Here is an 18,670-nt window from a genome sequence, read left to right as displayed (position 1 = left end):
AAGATGTGGTACATATATACAATGGAATATTACTCAGCCATTAAAAGGAACGAAATTGGGTCATTTGTTGAAATGTGGATGGATCTAGAGACTGTCATACAGAGTGAAGTAAGTCAGAAAGAGAAAAACAAATATCGTATATTAACGCATATATGTGGAACCTAGAAAAATGGCACAGATGAACCAGTTTGCAGGGCAGAAATGGAGACACAGATACAGAGAACAAACGTATGGACACCAAGGGGGGTAAGCCACCGGGGGGTGGGGGTGGGGGTGGGGGTGTGATGAATTGGGAGATTGGGATTGACATGTTTTCACTGATGTGTATAAAACTGATGACTAATAAGAACCTGCTGTATAAAACAAAAATAGAAAAACCCTATTTATTTAAAAAAATAATTAAAAAATAAGGCTTTTTCAAAAAAAAAAGTTCTCATCTCATACACACACAAAACTGTAACTATGTGAGGTGAAGGATGATAACTAGACTTATTGTGGTGATAATTTCACACCATATGCAAACTTCAAATTATTATGTTGCACTCCTGAACTAATACAATGTTGTATGTCAATTTTACCTCAATTTAAAAATCATCATGTACATCTAAAACTAATACAATGTTATATGTCGATTATATGTTTATTAAAAATTAAATTTAAAAATGGAAAATAAATAAATAAATAAAGTTAATATCTTCAGGACTTCCCCAGTGGCACAATGGTTAAGAATCCAAGTGCCAATGCAGGGGACATGGGTTCAATCCCTGGTCTGGGAAGATCCCACACGCCGTGGAGCAATTAAGTCCGTGCACCACAACTACTGAGCCTGTGCTCTAGAGCCCGCAAGCCACAACTACTAAGCCCGTGCACCACAACTACTGAAGCCTGCGCACCTAGAGCCCGTGCTCCGCAACAAGAGAATTCACCACAGTGAGAAGCCCGCGCACCGCAACAAAGAGTAGCCCCCACTCGCTGCAACTAGAGAAAGCCCGTGCGCAGCAACGAAGACGCAATGCAGCCAAAAATTAATTCATTTTTAAAAATAATAATAAAGTTAATATCTTCACCTTACTGTTGAACAATAAAAAGATCTTAGAATACTTAAACCCAACCATCTGTCCCACAAACCCCACTATCATACTAATTTTGTTCACAGCATAAGCTATATATTGTTTTACTTAACTCTCAATATTTAACATTAGAATACAGAATTTAAACATTCTTATTCTCTTCATTTATCCAAATGTTTACTCTCTACTTTAGTCAACATTCCTTATACCTTAGACCCTTCTGGGATCATTCCCTTCTTTCTGAAGTTCATGAGATAATAGGCAAATACTACTGAAATATTACTGTTGCCTGTTACTAACAGACAAAACAGACTTCAAGGCAAAAAGCATTACTACAGAAAAAGACAGTCATTATATAGTAACAAAAATATCAATTTACCAGGAGATACTACAAGCTAAAACATAGCTTCAATATATATAAAGCAAAAATTGCTAGAACCCCAAAAAGAAGTGTGGGATTTCAATTCATATCCTCTATCTCTCTCTCCCTCCACCTCTTCCTCCCCGCTCCCCACCCCCGCTCCGTAGTTGCTGTATCAAGTACACAAAAATTAGGAAGGATTTGGAGGACTTGAACTACAGTTAATAAGCTTGACATGATGATTCGATGGGCATATAGAATATATCCCCAACAATCAGAGAACACAATGTTCTTTTTTTTTTTTTTAACATCTTTATTGGAGTATAACTGTTTTACAACAGTGTGTTAGTTTCTCCTTTACAACAAAGTGAATCAGTTATACATATACATATGTTCCCATATCTCTTCCCTCTTGCGTCTCCCTCCCTCCCACCCTCCCTATCCCACCCCTCTCATGGTCACAAAGCACAGAGGTGATCTCCCTGTGCTATGCGGCAGCTTCCCACTAGCTATCTAATTTACATTTGGTAGTGCATATATGTCCCTGCCACTCTCTCACTTCGTCACAGCTTACCCTTCCCCCTCCCCATGTCCTCAAGTCCATGCTCTAGTAGGTCTGTGTTTTATTCCTGTCCTACCACTAATCTCTTCATGACATTTTTTTTTCTTAGATTCCATATATATGTGTTAGCATACGGTATTTGTTTTTCTCCTTCTGATTTACTTCACTCTGTATGACAGACTCCAGTTCTATCCACCTCATTACAAATAACTCAGTTTCATTTCTTTTTATGGCTGAGTAATATTCCATTGTATATATGTGCCACATCTTCTTTATCCATTCATCTGTTGATGGACACTTAGGTTGCTTCCATGTCCTGGCTATCGTAAATAGAGCTGCAATGAACATTTTGGTACATGACTCTTTTTGAATTATGGTTTTCTCAGGGTATATGCCCAGTAGTGGGATTGCGGGGTCGTTTGGTAGTTCTATTTGTAGTTTTTTAAGGAACATCCATACTGTTCTCCAAAGTGGCTGTATCAATTTACATTCCCACCAGCAGTGCAAGAGTGTTCCCTTTTCTCCACACCCTCTCCAGCATTTATTATTTCTAGAGTTTTTGATGATGGCCAATCTGACCGGTGTGAGATGATATCTCACACAATGTTCTTTTGAACACACAGGAAAGGTTTATAAAAACTGACAGTAAGTTCCAAAAACTGGTTATCATATTGAGCTTGTACACTGAATACAATAAAATTCATTGATAAATTAGTAATACCAAAAACCAAAAATAAAGCAGCATTACTTGTAAATTTTTTTAAAAAAACAAGTTCTAGAAAATCTCACGGGTCAAAGCAGCAATCTTTATAGAAACAGGACCAGAAGGATGTAAAAACTAATTTGAGGGTTTGTGGAAGACTTTCTCAAGGAAGTGCTTATATTAAAAAACAGAAAAGCTAAAGATTAATGTTCTAAGGATCCAAAATAAGCCTACAAAGTAAAAAAGAAAAAAAAGTTAGGGGCCGAAGCTTGAGCTCTAGTATCTTCGAGGTAAATTTAAATCCTCTTCAGGGACCTAGAGAAGGCAAAAGGAGCTAAGGAAGAAGATATCCTTAGGCACCTTAATCATCAATAATTTGGATTTCATGCGTGACAATATTAGCTAATAGCAGCTAACTTTACTAAGCTAGGTAATGATGTTGTTCTAACTGCTTCACATGTGTTAACTCATTTGCTCCTCATGGCAACCATTTGAAATATAAGATGGGTACTATTATCACACTCATTTTCAGACAAGGAACCTGAGATACAGAGAGATTAAATATATTTGTCAAGACTGTACCCTGGAAATGCAAAGCCCGGTTACAAACTCAGGCTCTCAAGGTCCAGGTCCTATGGTCTTAAGTAAATATTAGATTACTATTCTCTATTAACAAAAGAATCTTGCTAACAGTCATACAGGGAAGATAATTTTTAAAGTCACCACTCCATACAGCCTATCATATAAAAAAAAAAAAGCCATGAAATGAAAAGTGCACATCTTTATTCTCTTCTCTCTATAATCAAACTCAGCCTCTTACTGGCAGCCACAACCTACTCACTCTCGTAGTCTAGGGAATAGAACAGCCCTATACCCAATGCTTAATGATGTAATAAGAATGGTCATATTATGTACAATTTCACACCCAGAGTGACTGGCCATTTGCAAGGTAATTAGTTGTCAGTATAGATTTTATCTGTAGCTGACATGATACTTTAATAAGAGCAGAAGCAATGAAAGAAGGCAAGTAAGCAACCCTAATTCTTTCCATGGCTACATTCATCTCCTGTGCTGAAAGAAGTGAGCCTGGGGGCGGAGGGGAAAGGTGTTGGCTGCCTAGAAGAGTAGCATTAGGATTTCTAAATACGCAGTGCTATGAAATCACTGGAATTTTGTATCATTAAAAATCACTATAGGGTCTCCCTGGTGGCGCAGTGGTTGAGAGTCCGCCTGCCGATACAGGGGAAAAAAAAAAAAAAAGAAAAGCAAAATAATGAGAAAACTGATGTGACAGACATAATGAAAAAGGTTACTGTTCAAAATTAAAAATTAATAGAAATGATTCAAATAAATGCTGAAATTCCACATCAAAAGTGGCCCATGGGCTTCCCTGGTGGCGCAGTAGTTGAGAATCTGCCTGCCGATGCAGGGGACACGGGTTCGTGCCCCGGTCCAGGAAGATCCCACATGCCGCGGAGCGGCTGGGCCCGTGAGCCATGGCCGCTGAGCCTGCGCGTCCGGAGCCTGTGCTCCACAACGGGAGAGGCCACAACAGTGAGAGGCCCGCGTACAGCAAAAAAAAAAAAAAAATTACTATAAAATAGAAATAAATTTTGAGGTCACTAGATATAATAAAATAAGAAAGTAGACACTACCAGCTCAGTGTGTTTTCCAAGTCCATGGTAGAGTGCTTCAGTGAACAATGAATGCGTGAATGACCAACCGCCAATATAATATCTTTCATGAATATTAGTAATAAAATTCCCTGCAAGCTAAAACAGCTTTTGGAAATTCTATTAATCATATTATTCCAAGGTCTCAAGTAGTAGGTACAGCACTGACTTATAAAAACTAGGACAGGGCTTCCCTGGTGGCGCAGTGGTTGCGCGTCCGCCTGCCGATGCAGGGGAACCGGGTTCGCGCCCCGGTCTGGGAGGATCCCACGTGCCGCGGAGCGGCTGGGCCCGTGAGCCATGGCCGCTGGGCCTGCGCGTCCGGAGCCTGTGCTCCGCAATGGGAGAGGCCACAACAGAGGGAGGCCCGCATACCACAAAAGAAAAAAAAAAAAAAAAAAAGCTAGGACATTTTAGTCACCTAAAATCAAGAACAATTTCCAAAATTTGCTGACTTTCTCTAAGAAAGGTATTTACCTACTATGTAAAACTGCTACACAATGATCAAATTGCTTTACACTGGTATGCAAAGATTATCTCCAATTATTTATAATTTTGGTAACAAATGTTCAAAAGAAGTGAAGTCCTGGCTGAGGTTTTCATTATACTTTTATTATAGTGAGGTTTTCAATGTAATGCTACCCAACGAAACAGATTTGTTTATATTAGGAGATTTAAGATAGGAAGTCAATTTGTTTTAAAATTAATAGAAAAATGTTTTTGTGAGACACCAAAAATAACAAAATATTACAGTATGATCATTACTGTGATTATTAATGAGTGGACAACTTTTGGACATTAAGTTGAAGATCTGGGTTTGTTGTGGTTTTTAATTAATTTTGTTGACCTTTATGAATCTTCCTTTTATCTATAAAGTAAAAACAGTTAACTTACAATGAAATGGTTATTAAGGTGACATGAATTAATTTATGTGAATATATGTTCCAAATCATAAGGCACTAAGCAAATATATTTTTTAGGTTTTTTCAAAAGAGCTTAAAATATTTTGCCTGAACCAAAATTAGACAAACCTGTTCAAATGTCAATTTCTTTTATAAAGTACATCAGACCCTTTCAGGAAACTACTTAAGGTTTCAGATAAACAAATATACGAATGCACACACATACATACATACACACACACACTAGAATTAGTGATATCTGGCAAATTATACATTAGTGAATTGGACATGTCTTTTACTTAAAGCCCAATTCTCAATCAAGCGATTTAATGAATTACCCTCATTAACAAAATAACATTTTAAAGCTTCTGTAATTTGTCTTAGTAGCAAAAATAAATTTATCTCATTTTGTCAATTCAACCATATCATTTAGATGAGTGCCTACCAAAAGGAAAGAAGTCATCAGAAAAATGAATTCAGTTGCATCAGATAATATACAATCATATTTCTGATTTTAGCATATCCTAGATAGGTCAAGCATTATGCCAGCCAACACCGTACTTCCCTTCTTAAGAAAACCTACAGCCAGCGTTGAGGGAGAAGGTGTTGGCTGCAAACTGTTCCTTTTTTTTGTTTTATCACAGTTTGTTGTATTAAATGTCTTATAATTGGCAGAGATCTATGCAAGCAGAGTTCTAAGTGATAAACCTTCAGGCCATACTTGATGCATTTGCCTCATAATGCGACCCTAAGCTTAACAGAATGTATAGAAGGGATAAAGTTCTTCTAAATGCATCCTGCCTGTTTTATTCACCTCTCTATTGACCCAGCAATTCCACTCCTAACCAAGAGAACTGAAAGCATATGTTCACTCAAAAACTTGTACACAAATGTCCATAATATTTAGTCAAAACATAGAAACAACCTAAATGTCTATCAATTGATGAATGGATAAACAAAAAGTAGTATATTCATACGATGGAATATTATTCAGCCATAAAAAAGAACAAAGTAGTGATACATGCTACAACATGATGAACCCTGAAAATATCATAGTAACTGACAGAAGGCAGACACGAAAGGCCATGTACTGGATGATTCCATTTACATGACATGTCCAGAACATGCATATCTATAGGGACAGAAAGTAGATGGGTTGCTGAGGACTTGGGGGTGGGGAGAGAATGGGGAGTGAAAGCTAACAGGATTTCTTTTTGAGGTGATGAAAATGTTCTGGAATGACAGTGGTGACAGTTGCACAACTTTGTAAATACATTAAATACCACTGAATTATCTACTTTGAAAGGTGATTTTTTTGTTTTGTTAAGTGAATTATATCTCAATTAAAAAAAAAAAATCCATCCCACCCTGTACATTCAATCATCTTTTTCTCTTCTGTCAACCGTTCCAGTCAAGTTGATATAATGTGTATCTGGGACAAGACAGCCGGAACATTCTTATCTCTGCACCTTTGATCTGAGATGCTCCCCAGGCCCTTCTTCCTACCTCTCCCCACTCCCTCTCCTTTACCACTCTGCAAAGTCCAGATCAAGTCCCACTTTTTCCAGAACACTTTCCATCCTTAGTTGACTTAGTCTGCCAGAGGACAGGTAAGCCTTCTTTGTTTCATTCCTACTCATCAACACTGCTGAATTTAGTTGAATAATATACAAATGACTCTAATTGTAGCTGCAGATAGGGCTTTCACTTTATATCACAAGATTGGAAATACAGAAGATCAGGCAATTTTTTCATATATGTTCTCAATTATAATGATCACTTGCAAGGCTTGTATCTAATACATGCCTTCTTTCAGTTAAACATTATTTGAAAAAAATGAGAAATGTATTACTTTTCCAAATAATTACATAAGCACAACTATGCAAAAACAGGACTGCATTAAAAGATGAGCTAAATTGAATTATTGCCACATGACATGGATTAAAGGATATCATTCCAGTTATCCTAACAAAAGGATTATCATAACATACAGTGGTTCCTTCAGAGGGATATGAGTACATACATGAAATATATCAACAGTACTATAATTATCAGAATTCATGACTAAAGAAGCTAACAAAATCTTATTTCCAATTAGCACACAAATACAAACTGTTGAATTATTTCCACAATATGCCTCAGAGCACTTGTTCATTTGTTATAACCCTTAAGAAAAAAATTATTTTCTCTTTTACACATATTCCCCACAGAATTCTTTCTTGCAGAAAGGAGCAAAGTCAATATAAATGATTAAGAATTGCTTCTTCTTTGTTAATTTTGAGTCATCTTAATTAATTCCAATATATATACCCTCTGTTTACTGCACATACTACACGCAGAAATAAACTATTAAGAGTATCCCACAATGCCTTTTTGAAGTTGCATTTGATTTGAAGCTATTCAGTATCTTTCAACCTGTGCCACATTTCAATAATGACTATTTGATAATTACAATCATCCCCTTATTAGCTTGGCATTTCATTTTCCTTGCCCTATAGCACCCTACAGTTGAAGGCAAGGAACACTCTCTGTTGATTAGTTATTTAAGACCAGCAACAATAACTAAACTGGAGAGAAGCCTACTTGGAGAGGATTACATAAGAGCTGGAGCTCAACAGCCTCAGACAGAGAGCAGCAAATTATAAATCCAAGTACTTCGTTGCATGTAACCAAATTGGCTAGTTGAAATGCTAATTGCCTTTCAGCAAAACTAAAGACAGACAGGGGACCTTGTGCTTCAGAGAATGAAGTGCATTTTTATTCCACTTCTGCACTATTGTCTTGCTGAGAATCACTGGAAATCTATTCATAAAAGTAGCTCTTTCCCTAACCTTTAAATTGTGGGAATTTTATTTAGCCTGTACCACCACCTCCAACCTGATATGCCAAGATGTGAACAGATGGTTGGATTTAAGCCATGTTAAGCCCCTAATAAAGTAAAGCATGAAAGAATTCTACTCCCAAATACATAGTACAAATCAAGAAAACATGCCTAGGGAAAAAGAATTCTGAATAACAAGTACATTTATTAAACTTAAATAATCAAATAATATAAACTTTAAAATGAATATTTTCAATGTAATTACATTCAAATGCATATGGAGAGCTGGCATTGCCTCTCTCAGAGACCCCCCACCCCAGCCCCCGGCCTTCCTTTTTAACTAATAATTTTTGTATTAGTTCAAAACTCATTTATGGACATCTATTCCAACAGTCAGTTTTAGCCCTTTATATAAAAGGTCCATTCTGGGTTTTCAGAATCCTGAATAAATGAATGAGAAATGTCCTTTCAGCATCTTGCCCTCATTCTGAGGTACAGGCAGACTTAACGCCTGACTGCACCAGAAAGGGCCCCCATGACCACCTGCCCAACAGCTGGGGGAGGGACTTGGTGTGGTACATTTTAAAGTGTATAGTGTGTCACAGTGCGATCAGAAAACACAGCCTTTGCATTACCACAGCCTCCTGTGTCCCAGCTCCACCCTCCTCCTCCTCTGCCACTCCTCTATCAGGACAACAGAGCTCGGCTTCCTGTGTGGCCTGAGATCCTGGCATATCGGGAACCCTCCGAACTTGCAAAGATGCCTCCTGTCCCCCCAGTCCTGCCTTCTGAAGGGAAAAAAAACAGGCCTGCATACGTGGCAAAATCAACTTTCTGTACTACCTCACTCTGCATGAGAGGGAAAGATTCTGGTTTATTAGCAGTATGTTTATCTTCATTTCTCAACAGATATCTTTGTTTATATAATGTTTGAGCTGCCAGAGAGTGAGAGAATACTAAGCCTAAATAGAGCTTTAAACCGTAAACGGTTAAATAAATAATTCAGTTCTCACCCTGATTCGGCAGGGTTTAAGGGAAGAAAGACATCTCTCCGGCTAGATGTTCACCAAAATCTTTGGACAGTGGAGTTCCTGGTAATTTTTCTTTTTTTCTGTACTATTTGAATTTCCTACATGACTCTGTATTATCTTTACAATCGGAAAAAAAAAAAGTTATCTGCAAATCAGCGAGAGAGAAATGTACACTCAACTGTGTGTAATACTTAGCTGTGTGATTTTTTTTTCTCACAACATCAGGGAAATGCCCAACCATTTTATGGTCAAATTAAACAATCATGATCTAAGCAGCTTAATATGCTTTATAAGCAAGTGTAAATTGTCTAGTTGCCCTCTACATGAAGTCAAAGTGGTGATGGCATAGTGCTTCCACTGTGCAGATTTTGGACCCAGTACATAAAATAATCCCTTGTCACAGGTAAATAGGTAACAAAGCCACTTGTTCAATATATCAACCACTTTGTTAAACCCTAGAGATACTAGAGAAATATATAATACAGTCACTGTCCTCAAAGATTTTATATCCTAATTGGGGCAACTTTGAAATTTTCAATAACAGTAAGACAGCAATATAAAAAAGGGCATGGGGCAGCATTTGGTTGAGTGGCAATAAATTCAACATTTAATGACCAAGTTAATGGTAACATGCTTCTCACTTATTAGTTTCTAAGAATGTACAGATGACTAAAGTCATAAATGGGAAAATAGAATATATGTCTTTAAGTGAATCTCTTAACTTTTCTAAGTTTAGTTTCCCCAAATATAAAATAAAGGGATTGGTCTAGTTTGGCTCCAAGTCTCCTCCTAGTACTTGAGGAGTTCAATGCTATATTCACCGCCTATGAATTTCTGAACAATACAGGATCACACACCTAATCTAAGTCAAAACGTATTTTCTTTGTGGACCCTCCCAGAGCATAGATCTTTCTGCCTCAGTTTCTTCATCTGCAAATCAAGGGAATAGTATTTGACAACTAAATATAAAGTTACTCTATTTAAAGGACCTAGTAGAATTCCTGGTATATAGTAGACCTTCAAAAAATGTGTCATATTATTATCATTCATTGTGGGAATATGTACAGAAGGATTTACTCACAGCTGATTCTTCTATGAACACTTTTTCTTTGAGTGTAGCATAGGCAAGGGCACCTCCAAGTAGAAACATATCTGAAATACTTTTGTGTAACACTAGCCTCTGACTTCCCATATTATTTCTAATCGTTACTTTTTATTACCACAAAAGCATCTGTGTTCCAAATATACCTCATGTTATCATTTTGGGACAATGAATACAATTAGCACTCAATATTTGATAAGCATATATACAATATAAACTGTATATATACAATATATATATATATATACAATATTGTATTGTATATACAATATTGTATATATACAATATAAAATATAATCGTTATTAAAATATCATAAATGTTGACTGATACATCATTTCTATATGTGATGATATCAAGATTCAGTGTTATTTCATAATTTACTTTCACTCCATTATGAACTTACATTTTAGTCTAAGATTATTTCTTAGCTGGTGTTTATGGGCGGTTTCAGCTTTTAATCTTCACATTCATTATAGTGTAGATGCTCAAAGCACTTAGGAAAAATCCTTGATCCAGCTCTTATTAACTCTGGACAAGGAGCTTAAACTTCCCGTGCCTCAGTGCCATTATCTGTAAATTGGGATAATACTATTTAATTTATGGTCTTGCTGTGAGTGTTACATAAAATATCGTATATAAAGGCCTTCTCAGAATTCATTACATAGCAAGCATTCAATACTGGGTGACTGCTATTGTCATTCATCATGGAGATAGGCTTCGGTCATACTTATTTTTAGCGTATACAGTTTGGTTACTCCTTTTTAAAAAGTTATAATCTTGAGACATAATAAGTCTTTCCAAGCACCTAGTCCAATCCCTTTACTTTATAAATGAAGAAACTAAGGCACAGAAGGATGAGTGAATGTCCAAAGTCACTGTAAGTTAATGGCAAAGCCAGCATGTTATACCTAAACGCATATATTTAAAACGTTTTATTGCAACACAGTTCAAGATGTATTGGGCACGTCCCAGCATCCTAGGAAATTACCCCAAAATAAATAAATTGCTGGTGTTCATTTGTATCATGACTAGAACATAGAACATCTTTTTTTCTTTTTTATTTTGTGTGGTTCCATCTGGCTCTTTTGATAAATGACACACAGGGGAGGAAAAAGAACTTTAGTAAAGTAAGGTAATAACTTCTGCAAGAATTTGTATGTAATGCTGAATGCATCAGTTACGGTACATTTTTTTAGCTTTATCCTAATTGTCAGTAGTTATGCACTACTGATTCGATATTAGTAATCTCTAAAACAGTTTGCATCTAACATATAAACACATGACACAAGTTTTTAAAGGTTTTGGGTTTTGTGAAATTTTTTAGTTTAAAACAATAGTTACACAGAATAAAAAAACACCGCACCTTAAAATCAGCTGCACCCCTGATGAAAACTGCCATAATTTCTTAGTTTTAGTTTTAAGAAAATCAATTTTTAAATAGTTTAAAACATTAAAAATGTGTACGTTTTTAATATGTATTATTCTACAGCTCCAGGCTAATTCCTAATTCCCTGAAATCAATTCCCTGAAAGTTCTTCGACGTAGCGGTTATTCTGGAACATAAGTCTCCTTAAATTTATCTCAACCTTCCCGTTATTAATTATTACCTAAGGCGCGCCTTTCTTGATCGGTTATTTTTCAGGCAGACTTTTTAAAATTAAAGCTAGGATTCGAGTTTCAAACAGGCAGAAAGAGAATAAAAGAAACTTTTCCCTGTGCTCACTCACTTCTCACCTTCTTTGAGATGAGGCAGCTGTGGAAAGGGCGGGTGACAGAAACGCCACGCTCAATGCACCGCCGCGGCCGTAGACAGGGCGGACGCGAGCGGCGCGGCTGAGTTAGCCGCAGCCCGCGGCACGCTCGCCGCCCACCTCCAGCAACAGGTGCTGGCGAACGACCCCGTGCCGCCGAGGATGCGGCGGCGCTCCCGTGGGCCACCGGGATGTCCGCAGGGATGCCGCAGCACCACCCCGCAGCCACAGCCTACCTGGCCCCGGGGACACCAACATCCGCACGCGCCCCGAGGTCCCCGCCGGTCCTCCCTTCGCACAGCCTCGCTCCGCCTCTCGCTCGCGTCCCCACGCTTCGCTGGGGCTGCCGAGTCTTTCTCCCGCTGTCGGCTCAGGAAGGTGGCTCCATCCTCCCCTTCTCATCCTTCCCCCCTGCCTCCTCCCCCTCCATCCTCCGTCTGCTCCAATAGGACTCGCGGCTCCCCGGGCTGCGCTCACCTGACCAGCGGAGCGGGGGTGGCCGCCCAAGGCAGCGCGCCCTCGTTTGCGCAGCGGGCAGCTAGGTCCGCGCTCCGGCGGCGGGAACACCCTGTCTTGGCCGTCCCTAATGGACTCTTCCAGCAGCTAGGCCCCCGAGCTGACCTGCCTGCGCGCAGGAACACGCGGGTCCTGCAGCTGCAGCGCGTCTTCGACCTCGAGAGCCGATTCCGCTTTCTGGTAGTCCGCTTTGACGAAACTTGCTAGTTTGACCCCTTGGGCACAAGAACCCCACACACACCTAGACAGCGGGGTACTCCGCCCTGTGTACACCACTGTAAGCAATTGCTGGTGTTCTTTCCGGGGAGAAAACCCATTTACTGAGTCTTGTTCCGTTCCTAAAAGGACATTTGTTTTAACGTTGAAGCACGCCCTGAGATGTTCACCTCTTGAGAATTTGCGCGTGAGTTGGTGAAATATTAGAAATGAGGAATCTACTCTCACATACACTTATAAGCACAGACTGAGGTCAACATCTGAGTAAGTTATCTGTCTCCTCGTTTATAAAATACGAGTATTAATTCTTACTTTAAAAGGCTGTTGGAAGGATTAGATGAATGAGATCGTGTGAGGTGCAACTCTTTACACCTGGCACGTGGTAAATCCTCAACAAATGTTGGCAGTTATTTCCAAGGCTTAAAAGTAAAGCCCCAAGGTCAGACCATCTCATCGGCAACGTGCAAATCACCATCTGCATCAGGGATTTTTAAAACACATGCAGCATTCTTAGAATTATAGACTTTTGAAACCAGGAGTGAGATTGAAATTAGCAGTCCAGCACCACCTCACCGCTGATTTTATGGTCGAAAAAATTAAAATAAATGCTGATTGAGTGGCTTAAAGGCATAATTAGGATTAGGTCCTAGGTTTCCTATTTCCAAGGTCCCCTTCCTAAGGAAGGATGTAGGAACAGGAATAACCAGAATGTTACTTTGAGTTCCAAACTGCTATCCAGGAGTATTCATTTAGCATTATTATGAGCTGTTACTAAGTGCATCATCTCAAAGCTGCAACAGTCAACAAATGGCATCAAAGCCAAAAGTTACTCAGGCAAAAGGGTTCTGATGCAGAAATGGTGTGCGACTGCAAATGATGCACTTCAAAGCTTAAGAGAAGGCTGTGAGAAGAGAGACCTAAATGATCTAGGGGATTGAACAGTTTCCCTGTGAGGCTCAGCTGCAAAGGTGGATCTGGGTCTAGAAGCTGTAAATCCATGAGGCCTTATTAACAGATCCGCTTACTTACATTAGTTATTGTTAATATGTGTTTACTCTGCTAATACACCCCATGAATTTACAGCTTCTAAATTACTTAAAACCTCTTATAGCTTCCCGATTATTTGAAATGTCTTACTAAAATACATATTCAGCCCACAGGTTTTGTTTGTTTTTGTTTGTTTGTTTTTAATTTATTTTTAGCTGCATTGGGTCTTCATTGCTGCACGCGGGCTTTCTCTAGTTGCAGTGAGCGGGGGCTACTCTTCGTTGCGGTGCCCGGGCTTCTCATTGTGGTGGCTTCTCTTGTTGCAGAGCATGGGCTCTAGGCACTTGGGCTTCAGTAGTCTGGCATGCGGGCTCACTAGTTGTGGCTCGTGGGCTCTAGAGGGCAGGCTCAGTAGTTGTGGCGCACAGGCCTAGCCTCTCAGCGGCATGTGGAATCTTCCCGGACCAGGGCTCGAATCCCGTGTCCCCTGCATTGGCAGGCGGATTCTTAATCACTGGGCCACCAGGGAAGTCCACCCACAGTTTTATTGTATTATTAGGATGCTTAAAGGCTTTATTTGCAGCTAAATGTTACTTTACTGAGACCCCAACAAAGTCAGTGTTTATCAACGAACTATTATTCTGTCTTAATCATTGTTTCACCAAGTTCTGTGATTAAACCATTCTGCACAACTGGACTTAGCATGCATTTTCACTCTGTGTGTGACACCATCCTAGGCCCTGTGTGGGTCAAAATGAAAACTTAACACCCACTGTCTTTCTCAAAGCTACCTCAGGGAATTAAGTAATTCATTAACAATTATTATTGAGTGTTTAGGAAGCAGAAAACACTGGAAGGCACTGTGGGGAAAACAGTGATCTCTAAATCATAACCCTGAGTTCACTGAGGTTGCACTCTCTCTGGGTGAGAGTTTAATGAACCACAAAGCAGAATATGCCAAGCAAAAAAATGAGCATCCCAGAGAGTAGTAGCAATGCTTCGAGAGGAAGAGATTATATAGAATGCTGAAAGCTTCTCCCAAGAGCTGAAAAATAAAACCACAGCAAACAGTATAGCTGATATTTTTAGCTAAATCATGTAGGTGTTACCAACTGCTGAAAGTATTCAATGCATGTCTGTCCGTTGCACTTAAATCCAAACTCCTCACCTGGACTGCAAGAACCACATGATTCTGTCTTTTCTTTTCCAGCTTCAACTTGTCCCGTTCTCCCTCTTTTCACTGTATTCCCATCACACTGAACTTCTTTCTTTGGCTCAAACACAGCAAAATCATTCCTGCCTCAGAACCTTTGCACAAGCTTTCCTCTCTGCCTGACACACTGTTGTCAGAGATCTTCATATGGCTGGCTCCTTCCATCATATCTTTCATTTGAGGGGTAGCTCAACTGTCCTTTCCTTGGAGGTGTCTGCCCTGATTTCTTCTGTGGGCACTCTTACCTACTACTTTGTTTTATTTTCTTCATATTACTTATCCCTAATAAAGATCTTATTTGTTTATTTAGGTGTTTTTGTCTGCCCATAGGAATGAAAGCTCCAAGAGGGTAGGTTCCATGTCTCTCTCATTGGCTGCTCTATAGCTATTAGCTAGAATAGGCTCTGGGATAGAGCAGAAAGTTAATATGTATGGAAGAAAGGGAGAGAGAGAGGAAAGGCCTATATAATAAGATTGTGTGAAGAACCTGGAGGCTATCATATCAAAAGGATTTCCAGAGCTTCTTTTCTTGTACTTCACAATCCAGCCATAGAAAACATGACTTGATCCCATGTTAAAGTACAAATATGCCAGAATCAGAGATATTTTAAACTTCTTCCATCATTTACAGCTTAGAGAGCTGGTTCTTCAAGTCACGCTTTGATAAGGAAAACAGAAAGGAGGGGGATTACTGGGCATCTGGAAGTGGGAGGTGGAGGGGCCACTGAGAGAGAAGGGTGTTGAAAGGAAAGTTGAAAGATCTGAAGGCAAGTTGGCCTAATTCCCAATTCTGCCTAAATGCAGCACTGATGGAGTGTAAGTCTTTTTCACTATTGTAATCTTCATGAAATCAAATCAATCACTAAATTTCACACATTAAAGAATAATTAGTTTTCTTAAACCCTGTAAGGAAAGTATTGATGTCATCCAATTTTTCTTCCTTCTCCAATTTAGTTAGTCTTGCATACTAATAAGCCTTGTAAATCTTCTCCAAAGATCTCTTCAGTTCCTTGAAAAAGGTGTTTCTCATACTTGACATTCTGAGTTTAGATATCTAAGTTTAGATATGCATAGGGAATTTCATCAAAGGAACAAAACCAAGCTTAGGCAGTAGCTACTTCCCCTTCCTTCCAAAAAAACAGAAGTAGGATGTTACTGCAGGAGTACCCAAATCTGTCTGCCAGAGGCTTCTTCTGTTTGGGCCCAGACAGGAAAAAATTAAGATTTGTCAGGAGCTTGCTACACTCCTGGACTCTTCTTTCTCTAGGTTCAGACCTGCCTAGGCAACTAGCCAGTCAAATTTCCTCCCTTGCACCCCCAATATGTCATAAAGTTCTCAATAAATTTTAGTGTTTATCATCTTAGCACTTCATAATGGAAAAACAAACAGAGCTTAAATCCAAGCTCTCAAAGGGCCTGGTGCACTGTAGTAGCTCATTAAACATTTGTTGAATGAGTGATGTGACTGGACAAATACGTCAGAAGGAGGCCCCACTGTCAGACCCAGAATTTCATTTCGTGAGCCAAAGGAAACCATTCTCTGCCAAAAAGGGACCAGAGAATCCATTTAATAACAGAGTACTTTAAGCTTGCGGTGCTTCTCCCAGTTTAGAAAAAGAAAAATATTCTTGGACTTTTTGGACATAAAAATCTGAGCAAGTCCCTGAACTATAGCTATCCCTTGGTGTTACCGCTTCCTTGAATACTCTACTCCAAATTCATTTAACTAATCTCTTGCTTACTGATAATTAAAAGCCATCTGCCTCTGAGCTGCCATACCTTGCTTTTCCTCTTCTTCCGATAGCACCATAATTCTGCTAGCTACAATTCGTCTTCTAAGTGAGTACCTGGTTAACCAGAAGCATCGCTAGACCTTCAGAATATGAACATGGACAAAATGCGGCCTCTGCCCTCCTATAGTACACATTGAATAGGAGAAAGAAGACATAAATCATGATAATCAAAAGTACAGTGTGATCATCAAAGAGATTACAAAGATGGTTCAGCGAGAAAGGAGAGACGAGATTACAGGACTGCATCAAGATGACTTTCCTCTTGGCTCTGACAGATCTGTCATATCCACACGGCTCTGGTTCCCAGGGCTTGCGTTGTCCTGTCTGACAGAACAGCCAGCTGCTCCCAATGACCTCTGGACCTGAGTTAATCATGCTGTGACTGAGTCACACTCAACAGGAAATATATAGGAAAACAATTTTAAACCTGTGTGCCAGGGATCAGAAAACTTTTTCTATAAAGGGCCAGACAGTAAATATTTTAGACTTGCAGGCCATGCGGTCTCTGTTGCAACTATTCAACTCTGCCAATGTAGTGTGAAAGCACCCAAAGACAATATGTAAACAGATGAGCATGGCTGTGTTCCAACAAAACTTATTTACAAAAGCAGGCAGTGGCCAGAAATGGCCAAAGAGCCATAGTTTGCTGATCCCTGCTCTATGCAGAAGCAAAAGTTATTTTAGTTAGCAGGTTTTCTTTTAGACTGGTATACTAAATTGATTAATTCACTCAACAAACATTTATTGAGTGCCAAGGATCTATGATGTTTCAGAAATGTAAAGATAAATAAGGATATGATCTCAGTCCTTAGGAATATTTCTGTAGCAGAATTTGCTGTCCTGTTCCACAAGGTCCCTCTATATATCCCATTTTTTATGTATTCTAACCCTGAGTCTTTGCAAGAAGTCTGGACCCTAGATCCACGTTTTTATAATCTGCTGTTTCTTTTTTCTCTGCCTAATTTCTAACCAATGTTTTAATCTGACCTTCACAATAACTATATGTGCAGATTCTGGCTAAGTTCTTGCTTGTTCTGATCTAAACTTCTGACCCTTAACAAACTTGCCTTGAGTTCTACATTCTCACCCTTTAAAAAAAAAAAGAAAAGAAAAGAAACATAAAAAAAGCAGCTAACAACTATTATCAACTTATGCATCAACTGGGGCTTCTTGTCCGTCTGCTGTGTACATTGTACAGTATTAAAAATCAATGTACTGAATGGGCCATTTTCTGCTCCCATAGAACTGTTGATTTGGCCTAAGCCAGGAACTAAGAGACAAGTACCTGACTTCTAAAGGAAGCGGCCAGCCACTGAGACCAGACTGTGCCTCCAGGGCTTTTTAAGAGGTGGAAAGATAAATATAGGACAATTACCTACCTCCACCCTCACCTCAGGGGGAAGAAAATCATCCCTGAGTAGTTAGCCTCTGGGGGAGGTTCTTGCTTTTATCTCTCTTTCAGAACTGTGGTAGAGATTGGAGATCATAGTAGAAAGGCAGGATTGGCTACTCATTCCAGCATTGTCTGCTCAGACCAATAAATTTGTTGATCTGCCCTGACCCTACCACTAAGAGGAAAGAGAACTGGGAAAGAAAGAAGGCAGGACAGAGAAAGAGGGTAAGGGAGCAGCCTCACTGTCACCTTTGTACAAAAATGTGTAGATCTCTCATTGATTGTGATACCACAGAGGGTGCACTTTGGTAAAATCTTGTCAATACCTGACCCAAGAGAACAACCCATGAAGTGGGAAGATCCCAGGAACAAGAGACTGTGTACTTCTGGGAAGTAGCTGAAGGAGGCGATTAAGAAAAAACTGACTTCAAGGAAACATGCAATGGGAAGGGCTCACAGAACCCACCAGAACATATCCATGTGCCTTTGAGAACATCAGCATGCCAGTCACACAGAGGATAGCTAGTCTGTATTATCCAGAGAAGCAGCCACAGCCTTAAAGGAGGGCACTACGC

This window comes from Physeter macrocephalus, chromosome 8 (assembly GCF_002837175.3).
Source record: "Physeter macrocephalus isolate SW-GA chromosome 8, ASM283717v5, whole genome shotgun sequence".
NCBI classification, from domain to species: Eukaryota; Metazoa; Chordata; class Mammalia; order Artiodactyla; family Physeteridae; genus Physeter; species Physeter macrocephalus.
This window is presented reverse-complemented; position numbering follows the sequence as displayed.